General features: G+C 39.4%; 1 protein-coding gene and 1 non-coding gene across 7 annotated transcripts in view; one reads left to right on the top strand and one right to left on the bottom strand.

The window, feature by feature from the left end:
• Positions 1-20,069, top strand: part of ITSN1 (intersectin 1) — a 196,710-nt gene that overhangs the window by 4,571 nt on the left and 172,070 nt on the right. The gene's annotated exons all lie outside the window — the stretch shown is intronic.
• Positions 6,972-7,077, bottom strand: LOC138388901 (U6 spliceosomal RNA). The gene has a single exon (XR_011234359.1). It is a non-coding gene; the product is annotated as a U6 spliceosomal RNA (small nuclear RNA).

The following is a 20,069-nucleotide window of genomic DNA, read 5'->3' as shown; positions in this document are numbered from 1 at the left end:
AAGATTGTAGCAATTTATACTTTGACTATGGTATAATATGAGAGTTCCTGTCTTCCCTTCTTCCCCCCTACTCCCCTTTTTTGGAGTGACTTAACTAACCAGTGACAAATGTAGTGAATTTCTACTTTAAGGAAGAAGAATGGGATGTTAGTATAACCTGTTCAGTGGTGTGATATGGAAAGTCCAAAAACTCGTGCACCTGTAATAGCGATAGCTAACATTTATTAAGTCCTTTTGCAGCATTCTGTATACGTTAACTTACTTAACCTTCACAAAAACTCTCATCTTACAGATGCCTTAGAAACTGAGGTACCAGTAGTTAGAGGGCCAGAAAAGTGGCTGCAGATTTTTAACTATAGAGTCCAAAATTCTTAGCCTATTTTCTGGGCATGTTTTATAGGCATTTGGATACTTTTTACATTCTTATTAATGAATGAATGAATGAATGAATGAGACTGGGTCTTGCTATGTTGCCCAGGCTTGCCTCAAGCTCCTGGGCTCAAGCAATCCTCCTCACTCAACCTCCTGAGTAGCTGGGATTACAGGCTTGTACTACTGCACCTGGCATTTTTTACATTCTTACTTTCTGTTGTAGAGTAACTTGGAGGTTTCCTGATGTATATTAATGTATAAATTAGGTGGGGCACAAATTTGAATCCCTTTCATTGAAGAGTTGGTTGCATTAAGTTAGCTCAGAAATAAGCCTCATCAACTGCACAGCAGCATTCATCCCTCAAAGCAGTCTTGCTATCCTGTACTCTGTAGTGGTTTTCCTAAAGTACCCCTCCATGAAAAACAAGATTAGAGTGCTAGAGAAGACTAGTAAAATTTGAAAAGGCAGTTCACTTGTGGTGTGTACTTGGCTTAGAACCACAAGACTCTACGGAAGTGTGATGAGTGGGACAGCCGGGAGTCTGGCCAGATGGTTCCATGTTGGCCAGTTTGGGGATTGGAAGTGGCCTGTGGAAGTTCACTTCAGGAATGCAAAGGTCTCAGTGTAGAGAGATGTCACAGGTCCACTGGGAGGTCATTAAAAAGTAAACAACAAAACTTTTATTAATAAATGTGACAGTAGAATATTATTAAAGTTTTGTTAGTAAAGTTTGTAGCCCTCTACGTGAATGTCAACAAGTTAATCTATTTGAATTCATCACTGCTCTTTTAACCTTTTTTTAGTAGAATTAATGATAGGTAGCTTGCCTGTGTAGCTTGCTGCCCAGAGAAAACATTGGTCAAATTGTTTTGGCTTCAGCTCTCTGGCCTGAATTTGTCTGTGCTGCCTAGCTAGGTAGGACTTCTGTGGCTCAGTTTTCAGTTGGTCACCAAAACTGCTCTTGTGTGGTGTGGGCTCTACCTGGCCACGTGGGAGTGGTACTGAGTGCATTTCATTTCATTGAGTGCTGGAGCCAGGAGTTGAACTGAGGGATGTGGCAGAGTTTTGGATTCAACTGAATTTGAATGTGAAAACAACAAGGTCATAGCAGGTGGTCAAAGGTGGTTAAAGTTAAACATCCTCTCTTAATAGCAGAGGAGAGTGCTTTTGATCTTCTGTCACTTTGGTGAGCATTTGACTTGTCCCTTCTTGCATTTTATCTGGAAGTCCTTCTGGTGCCTGGTGGCATGCATTTGCAAGATAGTCAACTGGCTTTAACCAACCTAGTTAAAGAGGACACAGACTAAGATAAACCTTAAAACAAGATGCCACTGAAACCATTCATTGTGTGTGTGTGTGTGTGTGTGTGTGTCTACCTATTTGTCTGTGTATCTGTGTGCATGCGGGGCTAATTACTTCTCTCCCAGACAAACTTCTATTCTTTTTTTTTTTTTAAGATAGAGTCTCGCTGTGTTGTCCAGGCTGGAGTGCCATGCATCAGCCTAGCTCACAGCAACCTCTAACTCCTGGGCTCGGGGATCCTCCTGCCTCAGCCTCATGAGTAGCTGGGACTATAGGTGCTCACCACCATGCTTGGCTAATTTTTTTTTTCTTCTATTTTTAGTAAAGACAGGGTCTTGCTCTTGCTCAGGTGGTCTGGGAACTCTTGACCTCAAGCGATCCTCCGGCCTCAGCCTCCCAGGGTGCTAGTATTATAGGCGTGAGCCACCAGGCCTGGCCTCCAAGGCAAATTTCTTGAGCAGTTTTATGGTTCTAACAAGAGCACAGTGTCATATTATAAGCCATTGTATAAACACACACGCCATTCCTGTATATTATCTATAATAAGAGTTTGTTCATTGCAGATCTAGTGTTTTATAAAAATCAATTCATTTCTACAGTTTAACTTAAAATAGATTTTAAAAGCAAGTAATTTTGCAGTTTCTGAAATTATTTGAAACTCACCTACGCCATTTTTGCAGAACTGGAATATTATATTTTGGCCACTGACGAATAAAAGCTATATAGCTAGTAATGAGAGAAACCTTGAGAAATTGACAAGAAAATTAGTGGATTCTTGGTATACAGCAGGTTTCAATGAATAATAGTCCCCCCTTTATTTCTTCTCCCTCCTTCACTTACGATAAAGAACTAATATTAAAGTCAGTAGGTGATAATAAATCTATTAAGTAGTACTGCTTATTTTTAGGCCCCTTCAGATATAGTTGTTACAGTTGTTATTTTAATATTTTTTTAAATAATTAGAGAAATCGAGGAGGACAAAACTTGATAGAAGGGTTACCAGGTTGTGAGCTCCACGATGGCAGGGAGTGTGTCTGTGTTGTCCAAGTCCTCGTTCCCAGGCCCTAGAGCAGTGCCTAGAGTAGCTGCCTAGAGGACACCCAACTGGTTAGTTGTTTTGTGTTGAAAGATTGGGGAGAAGACAAGGAGAGAGGCCTGGTTTGTACTTTGTTCAGAGTCCCTGAGAAGTAGGAAGCTAATGAGCTAAAGGTAAGTTTTAAGAAGAGAGTCCATGATTTGCTTTTGTTTAAAAAGCTGCCTCTGGACGTCTTGTGGGGAGTGGATTGGAGGCAGGTTAGAGAGGAACTTGGCGTTGACTCTACTGTCAGTTCTCTGTGGATGTTGACATTTCTCCCTAGCCTTGTACTTTTATCTTTATGAGGAGGATAATGTGATTTACTCTTTGAGGCCTCGGAGACAGTGTGAGATGAATGGTGATTTATGTAAACTTGGTGAAGTTCTCTGAGGGAAAGAGAACCCCATAAAACTACTATTATTATTGATCAAATAAAATAGCCATGTAAAGTAAAAATCAAGAATTGTTTAACTTTATAAACATTAAGTTAATTGAGGTTATGAATATAAGTTTCTAATAGAAATTTTTGTTTGCTTTTCTTGGTGAAAGAAATCTTAAATGTATGCAAATGAATCCTTAAAATAGCTAGATTTGAATGTCTATAGAAGCTGTTCTCTTTGAGGAAGGTCTATTTTGTGAAATGCTGCTGTTGTCTGTCCAATCTGCAGTTTTAATTAGTATCAAAGGGAGGGAAGTCTTGCAGTAATTGTAACCTTACATTACTTCTAAGTTCAATTAGTTTTAAATCACAGTCATTATGTGTTATCTTTAGTTGTTTTGATCATGTTAGATGAAGTGATACTATACAGTTGTGATTTGGTAATTAAAAAATAACGTTTTTTCTCACTACACAACCAATAGATATTTATTGAAGAAAATGTTTGAAAATATAGATAAGGAAAGAAGACAAAGAGCCTACTGAGAATCTCACCATCTAGTGCTAATGACTGTTAATACCTGTGAGGGTCAACAGGTGAATTATCCAGCAGGTGCCTAGTGTGAAGCTGCTCAGTCCGACAAATCTGACAGCCTTTTAGTAGCTATGGGCACTGACGGTAGTCTCATTACAGGGGCAGCTGAGGGCGGGCAGCCCAGATCTTTGTGGCCCTGGAAGGATGCATTTTGGTGTTACTACACCTTCAAGAGAAGCTGGAAATCTAGAATTACGAATTTAATATGAAATCTTCGGATTTTTACATGGGCCACGATTTTTAACAACACACTAGGGTTCAAGCAAAGCATACCTGAAGGCTGAATTCAGTCTTTCTGGCCTTGGCAGTTTGTAACCTCAGGTATGTATAGTTTTATAGCCTGTGTTTTTCACTTAATATATTGTGAATATATTTGCAGCCTTTTTTTTTTTTTGATGTGTATCATACATTTAATCAGTCACTTATTGCCAGATATATTTAGATTCTTTCCATTTTTTTGCTTTAATAAAGACAGGTGAAATTCTCTTTTTTTTTTTTTTTTTTGAGACAGAGTCTTGCTCTGTTGCCCAGGCTAGAGTGAGTGCTGTGGCATCAGCCTAACTCACAGCAACCTCAAACTCCTGGGCTTAAGGAATCCTCCTGCCTCAGCCTCCCCAGTAGCTGGGACTACAGGCATGTGCCACCATGCCCAGCTAATTTTTTCTATATGTATGTTTAGCTGTCCATATAATTTCTTTCTATTTTTAGTAGAGACGGCGGTCTCGCTCTTGCTCAGGCTGGTCTCGAATTCCTGACCTTGAGCAATCCTCCCGCCTCTGCCTCCCAGATTGCTAGGATTACAGGCGTGAGCCACCGCGCCCGGCCAAGACAGGTGAAATTCTTGCACGGAAAGATTTTCCAAAGCTTTCCCAGCATGCTGTCCTCCTATGTGTTCCCCATATAGTGTGAAATATACCTATTTCCTGTTACCTACCTTATAGTGTGAAATATACCTATTTCCTGTTACTGGGTAAAACCCTTTCAAAAAATCTTAGGCACCTGTGTTTAACCTGCATTATTTTTTGTATTACGGATGAGCGTGAATGTTTATTTAGTGCCTATTGGCCTTATACAAATTTATTTGGTGACCAGCCATCTTGCCCTTAGTTCCACCACTGTTTTGGTCATGTATTCAATGCTTTTCAAGCTCTGAAATGTCAGATAATATTGTACTCCATTAGCAGTAATATAATTAGTACAAATTACAGGTGTCATCCCCCAAAGCTGAGGGCAGCAGTATCTGGAGCATGCCTGTAACCCGTTTAGAGCACTATGGTTGGGAACTTCTGTGTTTAGTTAGTTGTTCAGTGAATGTCTGAGCACATGCTGTGTGTGCTTGGCATTGCTATAGGTGTGTAGCCTTGAACCAAGACAGAATCTCAGCCCTCTAAGGCTTTATGCTTTTTAAAAATTCTCTTGGGTTTTTCATGTAGACCAAGTTATTTTTTAACTTGTATTTCTCTTTTGGCATGAACTCCCCCAAAATGGTGAATGCTAGTCACTCTTTAATTTCTTAAATTCAACTTAAGTTCTGTTAAACTCTTAGACTCTTAGCAAGAGTCTAGAATGAACTTTAGGTGACTGATTCCTTATTTTGATTGTGACACCCAAGGTACAAAGGTGGGACTATGTAATGGGAACCTTTGGAATATCTGCCTGCCCCATTACAGATCCCTTAATTGCCCTTTAACCTACCCATCCAATCCCTTCCAACCTCTTCCTCCCCACAAAGACCACACTGGCCCAGTGTCTCTTCTCTGGAAATTTGAAATTAGGCCCCAAAGAGAAATTTGGCCTTAACATGCTCAAGGGCCATAAGGTAAAGTTGTAGGCATTATAGGTTGTTATGTTCCTCTGTGTCTGGCCCTGAGAAAGGTGGTTTATGGATGGAGAAAATAAAGCAAGTATCTGGAGAGAAGCAGAAGGACACTACCCAAGTCTCTGACAGTTTTAAGCCTTTCTCTTCCAGGCCTTTCTGGGTCCAGCTGCATTCTTGTTCCTGAGTTCTTAAGATTACCCCCAGCTGGAGTTGGTTTCTGCTACTGTGATCTAAACATTCTTCTTGTTCTCAGTACTATATTCTTTTTATCATACTACCTTACCTCTTCTATTTCTTGACTATTGTCTAGGTAAATATATAACAACATCAAAAATTAAGGCTAGCAAGAAAACAGAAGTAACCAAATTTAATCTAATTGAGATAATCACAGTTTGATTGGAAACATTATTTCACAAATGTGGACACTCCCTCTGACCTGTTTTAAACGTGTGTAGATCTCTAACCCAGGGAAAACAGGAAGGAAGAGATTTTGGTTACTTTTAAATGTCCTAGAATTTCAGTGGTGTTATTTCCTTTCACACACACATAAAATGTTGACCTCATGCAAAAAAAAAAAAAAGATATTAGAGACATTCACAGCGTACAGTATTGTGTACATCTACGTAAGGGGTGAGTTTGAGGTCTGTCCGAGTGTGCAGCCACCGAAACAAGGCTCCTGACTGTAATATCTAAATACCAAGAAATTGAATCACAGAATAGTTTACCTGGGGCTGGGCTTAGTTCTTAGCTTTCTGTCTCATGGTGACGTCATGCGTCAAGAATCCTTAACTTTTTAAAAAGCCAGGGGTAAGTTTAAGTATGCCACTTTATAAAAGGAGTTGGGTAGGGAGGGGAAAAAACAGTGACAGGAAGAGAAGAAAAGAAGGGTTCTAGAAGAAAGAAGGAAGACAAAGGAAGGTTGCCTCATTGCCACAATTTTCTTTGTTTATCTTTGTATCTGTCTGACCTGTCTCATTTGCAAATGGTAGAAGCGCAAACTAGAAATATATTGACTCACATACTGTCAAGTCCAAGGATTCTGACTGGCGTGGCTTGATTGTGTGCCTGAACCGATCATACAGGCAGGGGAATATGTACTCTCATTCCCTGTCCTGGGCCTTGGATCTACCTTTTGCCCCAGTAGGTGAGGTTAGTACCTAAACTCCTGGAATTAACAGAAGCGGGTAAAGGAGAAGTGGGATCTGTTGGAGAAGGAGTCAAGTGCTTGGCAGTTGAAACAGATGGCCAATACAGTCTTCATATTACAGTGATCTTATGGGAAACGGATATGGTGACCTCTTTTTTTTCTTTTAAATGATAACCTTTAATAAGGCAATGCAAACAACAAAACAACCAAAAGTATTAATATATTTGACCTTTCTGAATAAAGTTTTCTTGTTAAATTTAAATGCTCGATATACTACCCATAGTAGAATTTTGTGTTGTCTCTTATTCATTTTATTTTTATTTTTACTTAATTATGCTAATCTTCTCTGTATCGTTACAGTTTTAGTAAATGTGCTGCCAAAGCGAGCACTCTTATTCATTTTAAAACAAAATCTACTTTACTATTCTGATCTATATAGAATGAGTTTGGGAGACTCATCCGGAATCTGGTTAGGTCACCTTTAATTTAGAACTGTGGACATCGTTTTCCCCAGTTTGACTACTTCTATAATTGTAAATTTTCTCAGATTTTACAGTGCCTAAAGGTGTGTTAGCATTTCTTTTTGGCTCATACTTAGAGGCTTCTTATAGTACATCTGCAACTGCTGGAAAAATGTGTATGTTATGGAAAAGGAGGAACTGGAAAGTGATATTCTTTCTTTAGCCATCTGCTTTTCTTGTTAGACTCCAGGAAAGAAGCAATTCGACCTTTTTCTGAAAGTCATGGGCCTAATTTTGAGATTTGTTGCTTGTTTTGTTCTAAGAGACTGATAAAAGTAGATGGTAAGAGCTTATGGTATCTTGAAATGTGTTGCATTTATTTTTTGCATTATAGATACTTTACACCTGATTACAACAATTCCTGGTCATCAACCCCATCCAGAAACTTTCTTGACCTTCTCCCTTTTATCGCTGATTGTCAGTTTCCTCTTTAGTTTCATTTCCTTCCATATGCAGCTGGGACCTCAGAGTGGGTCATTTCAGCCATTTCCTTGCTGTGTTGCCCTGTTATATCTAGGACTTCTTATCCTTAAAATGTTGCTGTCTTAGGGCTGTTTTTTCTACCCCCTTTTGGCCTTCCACTGTCTTCCAGAACAGTCATTTCCACTCTATTATCTGTATACACCCAGACTTGTTTCCTTTTTCTGAGTTCTAACCCTTTATATCTAGCTACAGTCATGTGTCACTTAATGACAGCATTCTAAGAAATATGTTAGGTGATTTTGTCATTGTGGGAACATCATAGAATGTCCAGCTGACCCTTGAACAAGGTGGGGGTTAGGGGTGCCAACCCCCTTGTGCAGTCAAAAATCCACATCTAAAAGTTTTGACTTCCCCAAAACTTAATAGTCTACTGTTGACTGGAAGCCTTACTGATAACAAATAGTTGATTAACACATATTTTATATGTATTATATACTATATTCTTACAATAAAGTAAGCTGGAGAAAAGAAAATGTTATTAAGACCATAAGAGAAAATATATTTACTATTCATTAAGTGGAAGTGGATCACCAAATAGGTCTTCATCCTCATCTTCTTGAGTAGGCTGAGGAAAAGGAGGGGTTGGTGGTGCATTTTCATGGGTGACAGAGATGGAAGAAATTCCACATATAAGTCAACCCATGCAGTTCAAAGCGTTGCTTGGAAGATCTGGGTTCATTCACTTGGTGAGTAACAACAGCACCCAAGGGTCTACTGTACTTACACAAACCTGGATGGAGTAGCCTACTATACACTTTGGCTGTATGGGATAGTCTGTTGCTCTTAGGCCACAAACCTCTATACAGCATGGTACTGTAATGAATACTGTAAACAGTTGGAACAGTGATATTTGCATATCTAAACATAGAAAAAGTACAGTAAAAATATGCTATTATAATCTTATGGGACCACTATTGTATATGCTGTCTGTCATTGACTGGACAGCATACTCAATGCACAGACCGGAGTACTTACTGTATCCATGGGGCACTTCAAATTCAACATGTCTAAAACATAGCTCACCTACCACCTTTCTTCTGACCCGCCTCTTCCTCTGCTTGTATATCCCATCTTGGTGAATGGTATTGTCTATCCTTTTGTTTATTCTTTCAACAATTATTTATTGATTACCTACGATGTATCAATAATTATGTTAGATACACTGTTACATAATAAAATATATGTGTGTGAGTGGTAGGAGTGTTTTTTGTTATTCATAATGAGCCCCTTTGGATCTTGTCTGAGTTTATGCTCATGAAGTTGTTCTTGGGGATCGGGCTAGACAACCTCAGCATGGGGCTGGTCTTGAGGAATCAACCAGGAAATCACTGGATTAGGGGCTTGGCCCTCCACCACCATCATCATCACCACCTCCTCCATGGAAGGGAGAGGGATTAGAGATTGAGCTTAGTCACATGGCTAATGGTTTAATCAGTCGTGCGTGCATAATGACATTGCAAATGAAAACTCTGGAGCCATGAGGTTTGGAGAGCCTCTAGGCTGGTGAACATATTAGTGTGTGGAGAGGTAGGCACCTACCTGTACTCCAGAGAGGAGGATAGGGCTTGGCAGGTGTGCACCTCCCCTCCGCTATACTTTGCCCCATGAGTCTTTTCCATTTGGCTATTCCTGAGTTGCATAGCACTTTCCTGAGTTCGGTGAGTCTTCCTTGTGATTTACTGAACTTGAAGGGGGATCACGGGAACCTCTAAATTTGTAGTCAGTCTGATGTAAGTGGTGGCAGATTGGGCATATGCAAGACTTGAGGCTGGTGTCTGAAGTAGGAGCAGTGTTTTGGGACTAAGCCCTTAACTTGTGGGATCTGCACTAACTTTAGTAGTGTCAGAATTGGATTGAATGTGGGACACCCAGTTGATGTTAGAGAACGTTTGTTAGAAATCAGTCTGTCTATAGAGTGTCTATGTATTGTATCTCTTTATAGTATAGTCTTAGTACCTGCCCTTAAACCAGATAGGTGGATAGGCTGTTATAATTTTGACATGTAAGCTAGCCATGGACTAAGCTGGCAGCCTGGACTCTATCTGCTGCTACAGTTGGTTGCTTGATTCTGTTAATTCTGCCTCCGAAATATCTTTCGAATTCATCCCTTTCCACCCCCCACCCACTGTCTTAGCCCAGGCGTTTGGTATTTTTCACTTTACTACTTTGCTCTTAATGGCTGCTGCTTCCTGATTGGTCTGGTGTCCCTATTTTACTTTATTTTACATATACATTGTTGCCGGAGGAGTCTGTTCATGTGTTGACTCACAATGAAATCTTTCCCTATGATTTTTATCTCCTAAGGTGACAGGTCTCAAACTTCCTGGTATCAGGACCCTTGTATACTGTGAAGTGATTTGAGGACCCCAAGGAGCTCTTTTTCATGTGGGTTATTGTCAATCACTATTTGTCAGATTAGAAATTAAAATGGAGAAATTTATAAAATATTTATTTAAAATAGCTATAATAAACCCATTACATGTTAACATAAATAACATTTTTATGAAAACTGTTTACAAAACCAAAAAAATTTATTCAGAAGAGTGACATTGTTTTGCATGTTTTTGCAAATCTTTCATGTCTGGCTTAATAAAAGACAGCTGGATTCTCATATCTGCTCCTGCAATCAGTTTGTTGCGAAATGTTATTTTGGTTGAAGTAGAAGAAAATCAGGCCTTTCACAGATACATAGTTGGAAGAAGCAGGAGTCTCTTAATAGCATTTATAGAAAATTATGGTTATTTTGTGATATTATACCAAAACTTGACACTGGTAGTTTCTTAAGGGTTAGTTGCAATGTGGAATCTGAAATCATATCAGTGAACTTTTCATACTCTGTTACAATAAAATCTGTTTATCCGTCTTGCGCTTTGGATATTTTATCCCTGTATGATTTTTATAACATCCTGTGTTGGTCATTTGGAAAATAATGGTTCACCGATTTATGTAGATCTTCCAAATGTTGACATACTTCATTAAATAATATTACAAAATCCCATTTTTTAATATCACCACTCATTAGAACATTCTTGAAATGTTGGGAAGCAGACTAGCTCAAATGGCAGGTAACAGTTTTCCAAAATTCTAATTTTCATCCAAAGCTCCAATTTTATTATTAGTAAAAAATAGTGCTAGTTGTTTTCTTGTAGCAACAGGCTTACTTCTTTTTTGAGAATCTGCTGCTAAATACCCAAGTCTGAAAAACCATAGTTTTTTCTGTTATCGTTTTGCCAAATAAAAATTGTGTTCCATGAAAAAAGTGGCTAGTTTAGCTCACAACTCAAATGATTGCACAAGTATTTTTCCTCAAGACATTGTAGTTTGGTGCACTAGTATAATTGCTTTATGAGTACTTGGTCATAAAAGTATTAAATGTACTCAAGGGTTGAGATTTAATAAAGTAATAATTTTTTATGATTCATCAAGGACATTCTGATGTGAAACTGGCTTTTTTTGTTTTTAATATGAGTGTACAGCAGTGAAGAATATAAAGACGACACTAGTACAATTTGGTGCCACTGCTAATATGGCAGCAGTTTTTCCCACCATTGTTACAGGCATTCTCACCTGTAATTCCTGCTCTTTGGGAGGCCAAGACAGGAGGATCCCTTGAGGGCAGGAATTTGAGACCAGCCTGGACCACATACCAAGATGCTGTCTCTGCAAAAAAAAATTTTTTAAAAAAATTAGACGCATGTGGTGGTGTGTCCTTGTAGTCCCACTACCTGGGAGGCTGAGGTCGGAGGATCGCTTGAGCCCAGGAGTTCGAGGTTGCAGTGAGCTTTGATCACGCCACAGCAGTCCAGCCTGGGAGACAGAGCAAGATCCTGTCTCTACAAATGAATGAAAGTGCTTTATGCTCTGTCCTTTTTGACGTTCCTGTTTTCCTCTTCTCTTCCATCTGTACCTCATCATTCCCCACTTCGGCCACCTGTACCTCAAAATGTCCTTGTCACCTTTACGTTTTATTTCCCTCAACCTAGCATGTTCCTTAACCCTCTTTCTTCCTTCAGCCTCCCTTAGTCTGTCCCTGACTTTATCATTTAGGCCAAACTGGCTGTCACTGAAGTGAAAGCTCCTATACTTCTCCCAGCTACAAGTCATTTTCCCTTTGATTCCTAGTCCTGAACTTTTGGTTATACCTCTATCCATCTATTTTCTAGGGATCTCCGATTTACAGTTGTTAATTTACCTAATCCCATCATAACAGGAAAGCCTTTTACATCCTTCTTGTGACTTAAACTTATACATGCTAATGTTTTACATTTTGAACCTTCTTATCCTTAATTAAATGAAACGTGAGCAAATAGATGATGGGTTTTTTTTTTTTTTTTTTTTTTTCCCTGCTCCCTTAGAAATGTAACTACACCTAGTTAGGTCTAGCACAGGGAATAAACTGATTAACCACTATTTGAGTGGTACCCATTTTCCTCATCTGGATGCTTTTTTGGTGTCATCTAGTTTCTGGGTTTTATGCTGCTGAGTTCATCAAGTAAATGACGTTTAGATGAAGGACAGGTCAGAGTTGTGCTCAGCTCACACATCCTCCCATACATACACAGGAGTGAGTACTGAGTACTTGTCACATTTCAGGGATTCTGCAAGTCTTTCACATATGCCATCTAACATTTGTTTTCCACAGTTCTGTGAGATAGATGTAAGACCCTTACGTTACATGTAAGGAAACAGAACCTCAAACTTGCTACCACGTGTAGTAATGAAAACTACAAATGGCATATTGGGTGGCTGAACTTAAATAAAAAATTCTTGACTTGCCACATTAGTAAATAGCAGCATTATAACATTATGAAACAAGACTTGGTATACATGAGCTTTTATCAGTGTAGTCACATTCCAGGGCTTTAGTCTACCTTTTAATTTTAAAAGGAGCAGGAATTGTTTGTAAAGCATTGTTCTCCATATGGACTAACGTTCCTTCAAATTCCTCTTTAGGCATTGCAGTGCTAGATAATGCCAGGTAGTTATGCCTGTAATTACTGCTTAGAAAATGAAATATGTAAAACTCTAGCATTATGTTCATATTGGTTTTATTATGAGATACATTACCTTTTAGGTTTCTTCTTCCTGTGAGATACATTTTTGTTTAGATTCAGTTTACAAAGCCATTAACTGATAGAAAATTGTACTGTAAATTACAGGTTTTAGTTAAATGGGCCTTTAGGCCCTGGCTTTGGTGGCAACTGTGACCTCTTATGATTGCAGTCAAGATGTAATCCAGATGCTCTTGGTAATGGACTGTTGAGTCAGATAGTCTTTTGTCAGATTCAGAAATGTTAGAAAAGATCTAAATCAGGATGATTAAAATGACATTCACCCATCTGCTTTTGGGCTTACCTCTTTGTGGCATTTCTAACCTGATTAAAGAAGCAAGTTCTAGAACCAAGAGTTACATAAAAGATTTGTGTAGACAGTGGAGACTAGAACTTGAAAATGACTTATCAGCAATGTAGCTGCTAGCATTTTCTTAAAAAAAAGTCCCCAGTGAGGCAACCAGGCAAAATTTCTTGTCATTTCATGCTTGAGAGGCAGGCGGTGTAGCAAAGGGATTCTGGAGCTAAGCTGTTCAGCTACTGTCTTAGTCTGTTTTGTGTTGCTGTAACAGAATACCTGAGGCTGGGTAATATATCAAGAAAAAAAGATTCTTTGGCTCATGATTCTGATGGCTGGAAAGTTCAAGAGTGGGCATCTGGTGAGGGCCTCAGGCTGCTTCCACTCAAGGCTAGGAGGAGCCAACTGTGCGGAGAGGAAAGGCGAGGGGCACCGGGGAGGTCCCCTGTTCATTAATTACCAGCTCTTGACAGAACTGAGAGTAAGAATTTGCTCCAGAGGGAGGGCCTAAATCTATTCATGAGGGGTCTGCCCACATGACCCAAACACCTCCCATTGGGCCCCACCTCCAACATTGGGATCAAATTTCAACACGAGAGTTGATGGGTACTTACAAATCATAGCTGCTACTAACTGTACAACCATAAGCAAGCTATTTAGCTTTTCTGTGCCTCAGTTTCCTCATCTGTAGAATGGGACTGATTATAGTTCTTGCCTCTTAAGATTGCTGAGGATCTTAAAGCACATAGCACAGTGCCTTACTCAATAGTAAACACTATATATGAAATGAGTGTTATTATTATTTTATCATCATCTCTGATCCAAGCCTGGAATTGACCAGTTAAAGACAGAAATGAAGGCATTATATATAGTTTTGTTGCCAGTTGATTATGTGACCTCTTTTAACTTCTCAGTCACTCTTTTCATCACTTGGAAGTTTTGCTATTTTAAGCTTGCAAGAGACGACAGGATCAGATGCATGATAGATTTAAAGTGCTTTCATCTGTTTATAGAAAATAATTAGACATAATGCTTACAACTCAACAACCAAAAAAAAAAAAAAAAACCCATTAAAAAGTGGGTAAAAGACATGAGTAGGCATTTTTTCCAAGGAAGATATACAAATGGTCAACCAGAACGTGAAAAGATGCTCAACATCATTAGTTTAGTCATTAGAGAAATGGAAATGAAAACTATGAGATAACTTCTTTACACCCATTAGGATGACTATTATTTAAAAAAAATGGAAAATAACAAGTGTTGCTGAGGATGTGAAAAAACCAGAACCCTCATACATTGCTGGTATGAATGTAACATGGTGCCGCTGCTGTGGAAAATAATTTTTCAGTTTCTCAGTTAAATATAGAATTATGATATGACCCAGCAATTCCATTCCAAGTTATATACCCAAAAGAAAACAGGTGTTCAAACAAAAATTTGTAAATGAATGTTCATAGCAGTGTTAGTCACAATAGCCAAAAGGTGGAAACAACCTAAATGTCCTTCAACTTTTGTGTATCAGTGGACAATGTGGAATATGATTCATCCATAAAATGTACTGCATGATACATGCTACAACATGGCTGAACCTTAACACATGCTAAGTGAAAGCAGCTAAACACAAAAGAATTTGTGCTGTATTATTCCATTTATATGAAATACCCAGAGTAGGTATGTATAGAGACATAAAGCAGATTAGTAGTTGCTTGGGACAAAGTATGGAGTTTCTTTTCGAGGTGATAAAAATGTTCTGGAACTAGATACTGGTGGTGTTTGCACAACATTGTGAATATATTAAATGTCACTGAATTGTAAACTTTAAAATACTTAAGATGGTAAATATTATGTTATATGTATTATAACACAATTTAAAAAAAGGAAAAAAAGTTAGACATCACATTTATTCCTAGTTTACCTGAGTGGTAATTTTGCCAAAATACTTTCTTAAACCATTTTTTTAGCAATTTTAGGATAGGATCATTTTCAGTTCATATATACTTCAATGAAATATATCATAATTATTCTCTTGTAAACCTAGAAAAGGTAGAACTTTTTCATGAAAGCCATGAGAGTTTTAGATACATCTTCTTCCTTTAGTGCCAAGATCCTTTTTTTTTTTTTGAGACAGAGTCCCACTCTGACACCCTGGCTAGAGTGCCGTGGCGTCAGCCTAGCTCACAGCAACCTCAAATTCTTGGGCTCAAGCAATCCTTCTGCCTGAGCCTCCCGAGTAGCTGGGACTACAGGCATGTACCACCACGCCCGGCTAATTTTTTCTATATATTTTTAGTTGTCCAGCTAATTTCTTTCTATTTTTAGTAGAGACGGGGTCTTGCTCTTGCTCAGGCTGGTCTTGAACTCTTGAGCTCAAACAGTCCTCCTGCCTCGGCCTCCCAGAGTGCTAGGATTACAGGCCGTGAGCCACCACACCCAGCCAGTGCCAAGGTTCTTAAAGTGTAATTTGGAGCACCTGGGGGTCTGCTGGTTCAGATTATTTTCATAATAATTGTTGAGAGTTACTTGGTTTTTTTACTCTTAATCTCCACAAGTGTACAGTATAGTTTTCCAGAGGCTGTGTGAGGTATGATGATGATATCATCTCTTTGATGGCTAATGGTGTGTGAGGTATGATGATGATATCATCTCTTTGATGGCTAATGGTTTATGTACTTGTATATGTAGGTTTTTTGTTTTGTTTTGTTTTGTTTTTAGAATTTTCTAAGGTAAGGTCTTTGGGGTCCTCCATAATTTTTAAGTTTACGATGGAGTCCTGAGGCCAAAAAGTTTGAGAACCAAATGCCTTAGTGTAAATGTGTGTGCTAATAATGAAAAAATATACATGAAATACCTGTATTGTGTATTTTTGACAACAGAAGGAAAATAAGTTATAAGTCATATGACCCTTTTTTGTCACTTAGCTTTTATCATCTTTGCTGCTCAGAGTTTAGTAGATTTATTAGGTTACTAAGTATGAAATTCATATTTTCGAGTATGAGTCCCATAGTGGAACCAATGCAGCGCAGACACCTCAAAATATCAACACAGTGTTTGGGAAGGATGTGGCTGATCAACACACAGTATGTCAATGGTTTGAGAAGTTCCATTCTGGTAATTTTAATCTTGAAAATAAGCAACGTGAGCAATCTGAGACCATGGTGGAGGATAACGATGAAATGAAAGCTGTAGTGGAAGTGAATCCATCTCAACCTACACATGAATTAGCAGCAAGGTTTGACATTACTATTCCAACAATATTGGACCATTTGAAATAAATCAGCAAGGTAAAGAAGCTGGATAGATTGGTTTCTCATGAATTAAACAAGCATCAAAAGAGAAATCATCTCGAAGCTTGTCTTTCTTTGCTGTCACGACATAAAGTCAAACCATTTCTACACCATATTGTTACATGCGATGAAAAATGGATTCTTTTTGACAATTGCAAGTGTTCAGCGCAATGGTTGGATAAAGATGGAAGTGCTGAAACACAGTCCAAAGCTGAATAGTCATCAACAAAAGCTAATGGTGTGTGTTTGATGGTCCAGCGCTGGTACTATCTACTACAGCTTCATGAAACCTGGTCAATCCATTACAGTGGATGTCTACTGCAGCCAGTTAAATGAAATGATGATGCTTGAAATTAAGCAGCCAAGATAGAGACAGGCCAATCCGCTTGCAAAACCACATGTTGCACAGACAATGCTGCTCAAACTCAGCGGCTGGACTTGGAAACTCTCTGTCATCCCTTGTGTTCACCAGACCTTGCACCAACTGACTGCCACTTCTTCCAGGCTTTGGACTACTTCTTGCAAGTAAAACTATTCAATTCTCAACAAGCTGTGGATAATACCTTTCACAATTTCATCGCCACTCGCTCTCTGGGCTTCTTTTGCTGCTGGCATAAACAAGCTACCATTAAGATGGCAAAACTGTGTCTGGAATTTAGGTGCATACTTTGATTAACTGTACTGCCTCTTGTTTGAGATATAATAAACTAAACTTTTGATTTGAAATCGGACATTTCATATATAATGACCTAATAGAACCAAGGTTTTCTTTTTGGGACACTGTAAATCTACTTAGGAAAAGGATTTTGGCTATTGGTTAAGTCTATAGTTTTGAACTTGAACATATTTTAAAATAGGAATGATATACCTGGTGATTAACTTTCCCATAATCAGTTCCCAAAGCTTTTAAAATCCATAATGTATTTGAAGTATAATAATAACAGCCTTGTTTCTATGTCCACACTAGAGGAAAAAAATGATAACAACATAACAGCTAATGTTTACTGAGTGGCTACCGTGTGCAGGCAGTGTTCTAGGTGTTTTTTCCATGCAGTGACTCATTTAATCCTCCCGGCAACTGCAGAATAGGTACTGTGACTTCAGTTTTACAGCTGAGGCACAAAATAGTTAAGTAAATTCTCTGCTATCCCACAGCTATCAAGAAGCAGATCTGGGCCGGGCGAAGTGGCTCACGCCTGTAATCCTAGCACTCTGGGAGGCCGAGGTGGGCGGATCCTTTGAGCTCAGGAGTTCGAGACCAGCCTGAGCAAGAGCGAGACCCCATCTCTACTAAAAATAGAAAGAAATTATATGGACAGCTAAAAATATATATAGAAAAAATTAGCTGGGCATGGTGGCACATGCCTGTAGTCCCAGCTACTCGGGAGGCTGAGACAGGAGGATCGCTTGAGCTCAGGAGTTTGAGGTTGCTGTGAGCTAGGCTAACGCCACGGCACTCACTCTAGCCTGGGCAACAGAGTGAGACTCTGTCTCAAAAAAAAAAAAAAAAAAAAAAAGAAGCAGATCTGGTGTGTGGATCCATGAAGTCTGGCTCCAGGGTCTGTACTATTCCCACATGCTATCTATATAGCACCTCTCCTGAGGACACTGTTTCTTAATAGCTCCCTGGAAATACATGTGTGAAGTCTCCATTTGGAAGGCCAACATTCTGCTGCATTTTAGTACTACACTGGTAGCGGTGGGAGTTGGGAGAGGGATTGGGTTCTGGTGCCTAAGGCAGGGGTTCCAGCAAAGGGGTGGTTTGGGGAGAGATAAAGAGCGAGGATAGGAGACTGGGGAGCCATAGGGACCCAAACCTCATTCCCAGGGCATTTCTGGTCCCTTTCCTTGCTAGAGGTTGGCTCAGTTTATGGTTTATAATAGGACCTCTCCACCTCTGGGGCCCTTTGAAACAAGATACATTTTCACACTTTTCTCCTAACCTCTGTACTTGAGTGAAGCACATATTCCATTTGAACTTTACTGAGGGTTTTTACTACCAACTATTAATAGAAGTGAAAGAAAAAGTTGAAGGGGGAGGTAGTAGTAAAAAGATACCCTCTTAAAAAAGTAACATAACCAATCGGTAAAATTGGGGTCTTTGGGATTCATATAATTCGGATGAAAGACATCAACCTCTCTAAGAGGGTTACACTGCTGAGGGGTAGGCTCCCCCCGGTCTTGTCGTCATTGAGGTTAGGATGGCTCTGCCATGAGGAATAAGCCAGGGCCTCCAGCCATGGGCTAGAAGCAGGCAGTGTTGCCAAGAGGTCTGCACTGGGGCTAAAAGATGTACCCTCCTACCTCCCATTTTCTCTTCTTAGTATCAGTCTTACTGCCAGAGATCCCTGTCTAGGTCCCAGATCCGTTCTGGGGTGAAGTGGGAAGGAGGGATGGCACTGGGGATATGTGAAGGAGAGGCTCTATTAGTGTTAAAAATTGGGCCCTGGCTGGGTGCAGTGGTTCACGCCTATAATCCTAGCATTTTGGGAGGCTAAGGCAGGAGGATTGCTTGAGGCCAGGAGTTCGAGACCAGCATGGCCAATAACGTGACCTTGTCTCTGGGAAAAATAAAAAAAAAAAAAAAATTAGCTAGGCATCGTGGCACATGCTTGTAGTCCCAGCTACTTGGGAGGCTGAGGCAGGAGGATGGCCTGAGCCCAGGAGTTTGAGGTTGCAGTGAGCTATTATCATGCCACTGCACTCCAGCCTGGGTGACAGAGTGAGACCCTTTCTCAGAAAGTAAAAAATAAATAAATAAATAAATAAAATTGGGCCTCATAGTACTTTTCAGTACAAGTGAAAGTTGTACTTTCAGTTAAAGGCTTTTACTTCAAAGGATTTTCTTTCTCTGTGACTGTATCTGTTACTCTCTCCTGAACTAACTTGGGAGGGAAAACACAGCACTGCGGGTGGCAGCCCCACACCTTCCCAACAGAGCAGCGCAAACTCCAAGCCTTGCAGGCTGGTGACCCCACTGACCTCGTGCTTGACACAGGAGTTCCAGGGAAATGTGTGAAAGGTCAGTAGGTGGCCCCTCCTTCCCGCTTCTTTGAAAACCTCTGATCTAAAAGGTTTTTGAAGCTGAATCCTTACAAAAGGAAAAAAAAAGTTTTTGTACCTCCTTTAGTCTCATAAAATAAATTCATCAGTAATACAAGTGCCAGTACCCGTAATTTCAAAAATATCATTGAAATGCCCTGCTTTTTTATAAAGAAAAAAGTAATTTATACTAAAATGATAGTGGTTCAGTGTGTCAGTGCACAGTCTACACAAGCGGTCAGATGCTCACTGAGAATGCAGTGGCTGCAAATGCACACTGGTAGAGGTGCATTACTTGGTGATTCAAATATCAAGAAGGGCATTAGAGTTAATGACACAATCTCTAAAATTGTGAGCAACTTTTGGTAAGACTTGAAGCAATCTTCTTTTGATTTATATGGTAATTACATTCCTAGTGAATTGAATGTGTAGTAGAACCTGCAAAAAGTCTTTGGTTTTTCTGTATGAAATGGAATTCAGTTTTAGGCTCAAATAATTATAAATGGGGTTTTCCCCTACATGAATATCTAGAGAATCATTCGAAAGTCATATGGGACAATTCCTTCTGTGGGACTGTTCTGCACAGCCTATTAAATGCCAGTAGTGCCTCTCAGTGAAAGAGATAACCAAAAATACCCCCACAAATTTTCAAACATCCATCAGAGAGTGGTACACACCTATTAAGAACTACTGATTAATGGAA

Source organism: Eulemur rufifrons, chromosome 7, assembly GCF_041146395.1.
Source record: "Eulemur rufifrons isolate Redbay chromosome 7, OSU_ERuf_1, whole genome shotgun sequence".
NCBI lineage: Eukaryota > Metazoa > Chordata > Mammalia > Primates > Lemuridae > Eulemur > Eulemur rufifrons.
Note: the sequence above shows the minus strand (reverse complement) of the source record. Positions and strands in the feature narration are given on the sequence as shown.